At 40.1% G+C, this 11,382-nt stretch overlaps 1 protein-coding gene across 1 annotated transcript in view; it reads left to right on the top strand.

Moving 5' to 3' along the window:
* The first annotated feature begins 1,757 nt into the window (after window positions 1-1,757).
* Window positions 1,758-11,382, top strand: part of LOC140223814 (ras-related protein Rab-26-like) — a 44,877-nt gene continuing 35,252 nt past the window's right edge. Inside the window, exon 1 of the mRNA XM_072303666.1 lies at window positions 1,758-2,239. The gene's annotated coding sequence lies outside the window, so the exon portion shown is untranslated. The remainder of the gene's footprint in view (window positions 2,240-11,382) is intronic.

The following is an 11,382-nucleotide window of genomic DNA, read 5'->3' as shown; positions in this document are numbered from 1 at the left end:
TCTGAACCGACTTTTTTTTGTACCTACATTTAAAAAAAATTGCAAAATTTACCGCCCCCTAGATTTGCTGCCATGGGCCGCGGCCCATGTGGCCAACCCCTTAATCCGGCCCTGCAATTGACGCGATATATCGCATGCCGTTCTGACACAAAATATGGCGTCCATCGAATCACCTTAAATTCTTTGGTTTAACAGCTTCTCGTCCCCTTAGCAGCAGTAGATGTGGTAAAATGTAAGTCAATGGCTAAGGAACAATGTCGCCTACCCGCAAACTGATGATTTTGCAGGACAAAGAAGAAACTTTGCCATTTTTATAATTTTGAGGCTAGATTTGCAATTTTTTCATACATTAGGTGATTCGATGGACGCCATAATTTGTGTCAGGACGACATGCAATAAATCATATCGATTGGCTCCATTTTTTCAGTTACTTGTCATTATTCTCGAATTCTCTCGCGATTCTATTGTCAGTAGACTAAAGAATTCACTCACCAATTTTGACACGAACAAACTCAACGTAATGAAGGCGTGGTTCCTTTAGAGGAAAAATATCGCACTTGAGTGCAGTTTCGATATCAGTATGGAATGCGATATCAGTATCTAAGAAACCCATGTTTTTATTACGTTGAATTAGTTTGTCAAAATTGGTAAGTGAATTCTTTAGTCTCCTGGCAACAAAATTGCGATTTCAAAATTCGAGAAAAAGACGAGTAATTGGCCATTGGCCTCTCCCACGAAAATTTTCTGGCTCATTGTACATACATTCGAGTCGCTTTACAGCGCGCCCGGATGCTCTGCGACACCTAATCGCCATCCTTGCCTATCGATCCAGAGGTCATCTGGTAAATGGCATTGGTAATGGCTCATTGTAAATGAAGAAATTTCCCTTCGAATTAAATATTTCGGTGGATTTAAAAACTGAAAAGAAGCATATCAGAGGACGGCTGGGGCAACCGTAAGGTTGACAGTGGCTCCAAATTGAACATACGCATTTGCAAATAATTATGGCTGTATATTGAATCATTTCATCATTACAACGTCCACTGCACTCAATTTGTGAGCCGGCTAGAGATCGAAACAGTTAAGTACCGAGGAGACCCCATCAGAATATTGAAACTAAATAGAAATCGAACGAGATAATCGTCCAATTACAGCGCTGCCACGCGTACCCCAGAATCCCACCTCCACCGCACCTCTGAAACCGTGACGAAAAACTCAAACCCGGCATCGAAGGACGTCGCACAGTGGAGCGAGTCAATAGGAGAGGTCGGGCACGAAATTTTTAACTAAAACTGCGCATTTTATTGTTTAAATCGTCATATTGTATACTATAGGGGGTGATTCCGATATAAAATTTCACGAGAAAACCAATGAGATCACTTTAAAAACCTCAAAGTTTTGTTAAAATGGAGTTATAAGCGTTTAAAGCTTCCGAATTTCCTCCGACCTCTTCTACTGACTCGAACCACTGTGCGTCGCTGCCGCCGTCGGAATCCCTCCCGCGGGACGGACGAATGAATGGGGGGACTGCAACAGGGTGGTTCGCGGGGAGCGCCAAAAACCACGCAAACGCTCCTATAACCTAAAACACGATACGCGGTTTTGCCGGCGTGACGGGGGACCACGTGTTCAGGCGTGATGAAATCCCGACGCAGGACGCAGGCTCCGGTGTAAGTGGGTCGGGTCCATTGATCCTTCCCCCCGGCCCCCTCCCGCGCCAGACGCACCCCCGCCCCCGCCTCACCCCTCGCCCCGTTTTGAGGTTAGGTTCGTCCGCCCCGAATCACGGCACGCACGAAAGCGCCAACACGCAATTAAAACACACCGGTTAATGATCCCCCCGGGGTCGGTATCACGGTAGACGGTTTCCGTCGGGGGGTAGCGTCACCCTCGCGACGCGACGCGGGTCCATCTGGTGATAACGCGCCTTATCAGTGAGTTATTCGCGCCTTATCAGTGATTTATCCGCGATCGGGGTTTCGACGTTGGATTTGTGACGTTTCGTGGAATTTGAGGGTTGTGGGAGGTCCTCTTAGGTGTGAAAGGGTGGAAAATTGAAGGGGGTGGGTCTCGCGGTTGAGATTTGAGCGAACATCTGGAATGATAGAGTCGGGGGCTTAAGTGCGGGGTCGTGATAACTTGTTGATGTTCGGGACGAGTGTGGACGGATTTCGGGAGTTTTGAGCGGGAAATTGGAATGGCCTTGATTCTTTCCGCGCGGTGAGGTACGGACTGCCATGTAAGTATGATATGATTACGATTGATGACATACGTGAAAAAGTAAAATACATGAAATTGTGTGCAATCTCACTGCCGAACAGTGACAAATCCTGCACATACGTTACGGCAGCATTATTACTTCGGATAACAGTCTACAGGGGATGTACTGCCGTGATTTATTATTGTTACTAATCATAGGATGTAATTTAGCACAACTTGTAAAGGGTGGTTTCACGATATCTGGAATAGTTTTGTCGCCGTAACAGACAACACATTTTTCGATCATATTTTTAGCAGAACTGACAATCCTTCAAATTTTTCTCATTTATCTTCACAGGGTTACGTATTATAACGCTTTCTAATCATTTATTGCTCTACTTCCTAATTAATATTATGTAAATTCCAAAAATGTGCTGTCTGTTACACGGTAAAAAGTCAGCGTAACAGACAGCACATTTTCGGTCATTTATATATTAAATTGAAAAGTAGAGCGATAAATCTTTGAAAAGCGTTATAACTCGTAACCCTGTGTAGATTAATGCGAAAAAATTCGAGTGATTATCATTACTACTAAAAATATAACCGAAAAATGTGTTGTCTGTTACGGCAACAAAACTATTCCAGTTATCGAAACCACCCCAAAATGGATCGCATTCAGCGAAAAGGAACCGGCGCGATTGCAAAGTTTTCAAAATCGTGCAACTTCTTCTTTCCTTTTAAAAATACTCAACTTAAGTGCAGTATTACAATTTACAAAATTATTTTCCTTTAAAATTAACAATTTTTTGATGGGAAGCAAAGCAATAAATATTTGCTATTTTGAGAGGTTTCTTAGATAATTATGAATAAGGAATATTTTTACAACACTGTAACCGCGCTGGTTCCTTTTTGCTAGGTGCAATCCAAATGAAGTGCAGTGTGGTTTAACTTTCATGGGTTTTCATGCCCCAAATTTACTTTTCTTGATTTCATTCGACTATGGAGTTAAAATATTGTGCTCGATAAAAAAGATGACATTGAACTATTTCTTTTCCTTCTGAATAACACGCAACTTTTTAACGATTGCAAAAAAAAGAGAAAAAAACTTTCACGAGGCTGCCTTTTGAATTCAAGGCGTATAATTAGTTTTGGTATTGAGTTATAAAATCTGCAAAAAAAGAAGAGGAAGAAAAAACTTTTGCGCGCGGATCTAAGTAAAAAACATAATCCAAATTCTACATGGGAATGAAAAAATACGGTTCATTTAATGGTTAAATAAGGACTAAGGTATATACCGCTTGGTTTTTCGTGATATGAAAATGAATCACACATTTTCGGAATTGGAATCATCGGTGGAGCGGTTTTCCACGCCGAGCCATAAAACACGGGTATGGCCGACAGCATATCGACGGTGAAACTACCGAACCACGTACCTCGTTTGCGGTGTTTAAAAATCTACGCTCGCATTTTATTTTTTTGAAGTCGACCAAATCAATATCATTCCTTGAAATTTTCACAGAATTTTCTCCGCACAAAGAGGAAAAATCACAGAAATTTTCAAGACTAGACGTTAAGTAGTTTTTCATTAAAAAAATAAAGTATGACAGGAAGTCTGCGACGTCGCAAACCGAGATACGTGGTTTGGTAGTTTCACCGTCGATATGCGATCGTTGCCCCTTAGGGCCCCTCTCTCGTTCGTGGAAAATTGTTGATTGATCTCTACTTAAACATGCATTAATATCACGTTGTGAGCATGTGAGTGCCCACTTTCGAACGGGTGTTCACATTTCCATCTTAGTTCAGTCCAGGATTATGCGAGAGGAACTTTCTGAGTGCTGCAACCAGCCCGGCATTGATGATAGATAAGTTGCTCTTGCTTGAGACTAGGGGTTGTATTGGTCATAGTTTCCTCAACTATAAGATACAATTTTGTGAGGTGTACTTTAGTAGGTCGACCGTGAGAGTTGCAATAGTTCTATTAAGGGGCTTTCCCGATTTACGTAACGCTCCAGGGGAGAAGGGGGGAGGGTCGAAGAAGGTCGTTACATACTTTTTTTACGTGTTAAAAAATAGGGACCTACGTCACAAAAAATTTACATGGGGGGAGGGGGTCAAAAATACCGAAAATGTGCGTTACGTAATTTAGGGATGGTCCCAAGGCCCCTAATGACGCTGCAACTTCCTTGTTACGTAAAAAAATGAGGAAACCGACGGAAGAAAGTTATATCTTGGAATTTTTTACTAATTCCTCTGGATCCTGTGCAGAATATTCAATGAAAAAATCGGAAGTGCGAAATTAGCGTCGGTTGTTGAGATTAATCGATCAAGGAAATCAATTCAAAATTCTCGTTAACTCAAAACCAACGTAGGTAAAATCGGTCATTGGTGAACAATTTTTTTTTATCCATAGGTCTAAGGGCCCGGGTCTCATTGTAAGTGGAGATAGTCCTTTTTAATATAAATACAATGTAATAGCGAATTGTAAAAGAAACGTATGATTTTTATACTTTGTTGCCCGCTTTGCCCTGAGTAGGTTGTGTTCTTTTGCGAGTTGGTGGCTTGAATGGACGAACATTGAAAACGCTGAGGACTCATCCAAAAGTTAAATTTGAAAATTTGCAATTTGTCCACTGTATTCTACAAGACATTTTGGTGAGAGAGTTTGCTTTGTGATGCTTGTATTTCTTATCCTATCTAGTATCGAGTGGTCTATTCAGGACGAGGCAAAAGCCCGCTGTGATAGCCCCCCCCCCCCCACCCCCCGAAATTATACTCTTAATTTACAAGAGGGGCTCGGAGGATAAGGCGCATGGGTGAGGTTTCTGCTATTTCGAGAAGTACGTGTCTGAAGTTGCAAAATTACGCAGATCCTTGTGAAGGAAAGTAAGTTCAAACCGACTTAAAAATTGGAATTTGGGAGCGAATTTCCCACAGAATATGCATTAAGACTAGTTTTACTTGAAATTAATAATACGTAATTTTTTTCAAAAACTGCACCTATGCGGCTCGTCCTTTAAGCCCCTCAATAATGTATATAATCATTCAATGAAAGTTCAACGTGAATGACGGATGGTAAAAACACACATATAAATATACGCTGAGCTTTTTTACGACCATAAAATGCACGTTAAATATTTCTTGTGCCTGTTGGAATCAGCTGTTCCAACGTTGGTTCGATTATTTATAGGAGGGTTTTTGTCAAGGGAAAAAAGGCCCCACTCTCGAAATGGCACCTTCTTTTTGCTCTCGTTTTTCCTCGTCTGAGCGGCAGCACTTTTCAAACGCATCATTTCTGTTCATCCGTAGCGTACAGCATGTGTGATGCCATTGAACTTGGAAAGTTCAGGTTATAATTATAAAACGTAGAGGCACCATGTTCACGCAGATAAAAAGTGAACGCAAAAATAGGGCAATGGGAGCTTCCACTCTCACTGTGCACGGATTTTTCAGAGATGAAAATTGCAAAAAAATTTGCCGCATTTATTCCCCGCAAATGATAATTATAACCATTAATTAATTCGCACAAAAAATAAATCTGCCGAGAATTTTGGAAACTGCACTGAAAAAAAATTCTCGGCGTTTTTACCAAGGTCCGTTGGTACCTTTACCATCTCACTTTTTCTACCAATTATTGGTAGTTTTACCAAGACAGACTGGTAAGCTTACCTAAAAACCGATATTTTTACTGTTTTTTCCGGTTAGAATACCACTTTTATTGGTAATCAATTCCCGGTAACTTTGCCATTTTATCTCGGTAATTCTACCACAGTCGATAAAAAATATTGGTGTTTTTTACCAAAGTCCAGTAAAATTACCGAGAAAGTTCAATAATTTTACCGAGGTTTCTCGGTAAAATTACCAATTCCATAAATGGTAATTTTACCAAGAAAAATTGGGATCAAATAGAACCCTGAATTCTCGGTAATTTTACCCTTTTCTTAGTAAATACACCGAGATTTTTTTTCAGTGTGAGGGGAAATCAGTCGAAAGTATCGAGCCATTTTGTAAATCAGTATATATGTCACGAATAATTTAGGAAGAAATGCTGGAATTCAGCAAGTATCACTGAGTGCTCTCAAATTCACGTTTTGCTCCCTTTCTGTCTTTCTTTCTTTCATTCTTTCTTTCTTCTTTCTTTCTCTCTGCCTTTCTTCCTTCAAAATTTCACGGGAGATCAGATGGTCTACCCCCTCCCCGTGTGAATTTTACATGATAATTTCCGCTCGAATCAAGCAAAGCGATTATTACCAAGTATTCGTTGACGATTTCTTCCACTGATTGAACTGCGTTCGTCGCCTGGGGAACGAAGTAAAATAGAACATCTGTCGCCAAAACAATGGATAAGTGTTAAAAACGTATGTATTACTGAAAAGTCTTACAGTATTTTTCATAAAGCATATCACATGCGAAAAAAATTCTGAAATCGAGTCTGCGTAAAAGATAAAAAAATTGTGTTAATCGCAAAGTAATACGTGACACTTAAGACTCCATTTCTCGACAGTGTTACAGCAGTAACTGCAAGCAGACCATTTGATCGCAGCTTTCTTTTCTTAAATTGCTTGGGTGCATTTGTCGCGTCAAAATTCGATGGAGATGGAATTAGAATGCATACTGAAAATTTTCGACGCCGTCATTTTAGCTAAATCTGAGGAGGACAAAAGTTGTATGGGCAAATGTACTGAGAGGCAAGCAAATGTGCGAACATAAATATTCAGTAGCTCCCTAAAATGAACAAAGATTCATCGAAATTTACCAAAATTGACCCAAATGAAGGATGATTCTCTTCCAAATGTACTTACTTATTTAACCACTTTACGGTTTATTACGGTACGCAGAATGGTGTGTAAATTTTTTAGACAGTACAAACAAATCGCACAATTAGCTACAAGTTTGCCTCGTTCGCTACCAGGGGTAGAGGCAAGGTTATGCTGACAAGAAATAACAAAAGAAAATAAATTGAGCAGTTTCCCGTGATCATAGGCCGAACAAAAAGTTACAGATGAAAAACTTTCACACAAAACTCACAGTGACGTGGCGTGAATGATCGATTTTCGATGTTTCTCCGTTTGAGCTATGGCGAAGAATTGATTATCAAGGTGTTCGTTGCAAACACCCTGTCATCGATCCATTTCCATAGGTTTAAATGGCAGATCAATCGATACATCGCAAAGCACGCCACGCCACTGAAAACTCAGCTCAAAAGCTTGTTATTGTTCCGATTAAAGTTTGAAGAGGATCTGAACTTCTCGGACTTTTAAAGCTTTCCGAAAATGTTCGTTCATTTACCTTCGGCGTTTTACGGCCTTCAAAACTTCTTTTATATTCCCAATTTTTTCTTTGTATTACTTTAGAACTTCTTGGTCGCTTGCAATCAGCGATAATTCTTACAATTTGGCAACGCTAGCGTGCGTCCGTTTGAATGTACGAAAAACAATCGATATGTAACGAAACCGGTTGGCCTTACCTGAAATCGATTATTTATTATGGGTTTAAATGTAAGGAAAGCAGTTTTACCAAATTGCGGAAATAATCGCTGCTGACAGACAGGGCCGGATTAAGCGGGTGGCCTCATGGGCCGCGGCCCATGGCGGAAAATCTATAGGGGGCGGTAAATTTTGCAATTTTTTTAAATGTAAGACAAAAAAATTCTGATTTAGAAGAAAAAGTACAAACGAGAAACGGCGACAAAATCTCTAATTTTCTGAGAGTAAAGTAATTTCTACTTTTGTAGTCTTTCAGTGATACAAGAGACAGCACCTTTAAGTCGAGTTAAGAGAGAAACCAAACACGCAATTTGGCCTGGAACGGCGCGACTTACCTGGAGAGAAACTTGAGGACTTGAGATAAAAAGGAGAAGCCCTCGGCGCGGCGATCGGCATGTAACAAGTATTAGCGCCTACAAGACTGCATGAATACTTCACGCATTGCATCTAACACAGTGCGGTCTTTGCGGACAGCGTGAAACGGATAGCGCCTACAAGAATGCATGAATACCTCACGCATTGCGGCAAATACAGTGCGCTCAGCGTGAGACGCATAGCGCCTGCAAGACTGCGTGAATACTTCGCGCATTGCGTCAAACACAGTGCGGCCTGCAAGGCGCGGCGGCGGAAGTTAAAATCATTAATCCACATTTATGTTTGTTCTTTCATAATTTTTTCGTTCATTTCTTATGAATGGAAGGCCTTGTCCACACAGAGATAGGTTTACGAAACTTAACTTTCGCGCAAAGTTCCGTGGACTTTTGCTAGTAGTGTTGACAGGGCTTTCCCAAAAAATGTGTTCAACACCAGTAAACGCGTCTTATGCACTCCTCCCCCTCTGGCACGTTCATTTGATGGTTTTCATCGATGTTTCAAAACGAATGAGAAGGGGGCGGCAAAATACCAGCGGTCCATGGGCGGCGAGTAGGAAAATCCGGCCCTGCGCATGCTGACAAACTCGGAAGGAAGCGATCCTTTCATGCAGGATTGTTTCCATTCTATTATTCATCCTTTTAAATTTTCACATCAAATTTTCTGGCAGAATTTGGTCAGGTGATGATGGAAAAGTGAGAAATGTTCAATGTTCCTCCATGGCTCAACCGCTGTTCGGATTGAACCAGGTCTTCGCCGACTTCGCAAAATTGCGCGGTCAAAACCATCGCGCTTGCATTTTATTGGATGAGGCAGCTTTGAAAGCTTGAGCGAACCGACTTTGATGTAATTTTGAATCTAATAATCCAATTAGGCAGTTTGCTTGCACTGCGCGTGCCGTGTCAACCAGTCACGAGGCGAGCTTTGCGATACATCGATCGGTCCGCCATTTAAACCAATGGAAAAGGATCGATGAACAGGGTGTTCGTAGCGAACACCTTTCCGATCGATTCTTTACCACAGCTTCAAACGGGGAATTATCGAAAATCGATCATTCTTGCCTCGCCACTGGTGTCAACTAAGACTAGAAGCTTTGCTTAAAATTTAATGTGACGGACGCTAAAACCGCCGTGAAACAGGCGCAAAGCCAGGGATGAAACTATACTTGCAATTGCGGAAGATACATTTTTTTTAAAAGGAATTTTGCCTCTTGGAAAATCAAACGAATCGATCTCTTTTTATTGATCACACAGATTCGAGGAACATTTTTACACTGAAAAAAAGAAATAATGTATTTTCTCCGGAAAATACACTAAAACTCCGGCAGTGGAATTCATACTTACGGGCTATATAGACATACCGTCCACGTTCCGGGCTCAGAGGCCGAAACTTCCGGGCGTAGCACCCGGAGTCATCGAAGTTACGGCTCCAGCACCCGGAAGTTTCGGATTCTAAGCCCGAAACGGACGATTTGTCTACATAGCCCTAACTTTTTTTCAGTGTATTCACAAGCACGTAAAAGGAGCCTTCATTTTCCCAATTTTTCCGGAAAAATCCGTACCCTATTAATACAAAACAAAATATGAATGGTGGGAGTAGATAATCACGAATTTGGATTTGCAACGAAGAAGATTTCCTGTTTTATTTTACGTTTTTGATAGACGAATGATCTTCGTCATTTGCACACAATTTTGTCCTCTTTTTCTTAGAACAAGGGAAAATGTTCCGTTACAATTTAAGGAAATTAAGTTGTTTTCCTTAAAAACAAAAAACTAACAAAAAATAGCATAGGTGCAGGAATTCTTGAGATTGCAAGTTTACTTTTTTTATAGTTTACCATCAATATGAATATCGCCCCCCCCTCCTTTACAAAAAGGACGATCAATTTGTAAATTTGTAAAATAATTCTCATACATATAACATTAACCTGAATAAATATTTTCTACATTTAAGTAAAATAATTGCGCCAACAGGAACCTATCCATTTTGAAGTCATTTTCAGAAAAAGAGCATCAATTTTTGATCTTCTTTGAAAACCAAAGGTGGAATATATTTTTGACTCGATAGTGCACGGAAAAAGTCAAGTTAACACTTTTTGCCTGATGATACGAGATATCTTTTGTGCAGTTTTTTCTAAAATAGTCATCTGGCTCAATTTTGTATGCAGGCCGTGAGTAAATTCCCGTCTGTGGCGGTATCTTGTTTAAACCAATATTTTTCAATTTTTATTTTATACGTGTGAATTGAATTGTCGCTACTGGGCTCAGTAATTCTGTATGTCTTGACGGGCATGTAAAAAACGATTCATGGAATCTCGGTCATTTTCCAAGAACAACACGTATACCTATTTTTTTATATCATTCGAGCCTTATCAGTGTATGTGATAATATGAGATCCCTTTCGTTTCTCGGCTGAAAAAAATATTCTGTTGAAAAATTGTTCAAAACTTTTCCGTCGAAAAGATTTCACCACATCACACTAAAATAACACATATTGCACATATTTAAAGCGGTCGAGAGCTACAACTCTTTAAAGTTAATTTGATTTTCAGTGTTCGAAAAGGCTCACGAACTGCGGATGTAATGTATTTTGCATATTCGCTGGGGTTGAAGGCGTTTCTTGCGAGGCCAATTCTCCAGCTGAGACACCACAAGTCGTAGCATCAGCATTGAATATGACAATACAAAGCTTATGGGATTAATCGCTTCACCCTCTGTTGTCGTTTGGGAAAAATGTAATTCAATATGAAAATTTCGAGCATTTGAGTCCCGTCCCAAACTATGAGATCTTTGGTTTGCTTTTCTAGAGACGAGAAGAATGGACGCATTTGAATAAAAGAATTTTACTTCGCGGGCATGAGAGTACTAATGTACAAGACTGAAAAACCTTGCCATTAAATGTCAATATAAAGGAAAAATCATTGTGTATGATACGTGAGTCTGTGGGGAATATAACCTCAATCGCTACACTGCCATGCTAAGGAAGAACGCCGTATGAGCATTCGAGAGTTGCCAAATTTCCTACGATAAAATATTAATTTTTGAAATTTTTTTTGAATGTATGTCCTTGAAATTTTCAGATACTTTAGGTGAAATTGCGAACAAAATTATGTAAAAAATCAGAAAGAAAATATTCACATGTTTACCAGGAAATTCTAGTTTTCTCAAAGGATATTTGGCAACGCCTAAAGATTCATGCGGCGTTTTTCCTTAGCACGGCAGTACAGCTCAACCATTTTGATGTATAATCTTTTTGAGAATAAAAATTCATGATATCATAAAAGCGTAACGCGAGGTGCGTCCTTAGATACAAAAGGATGAACTCTTTT

This window comes from Bemisia tabaci, chromosome 8, assembly GCF_918797505.1.
Source record: "Bemisia tabaci chromosome 8, PGI_BMITA_v3".
Classification (NCBI taxonomy): domain Eukaryota; kingdom Metazoa; phylum Arthropoda; class Insecta; order Hemiptera; family Aleyrodidae; genus Bemisia; species Bemisia tabaci.
This window is presented reverse-complemented; position numbering and strand designations above follow the sequence as displayed.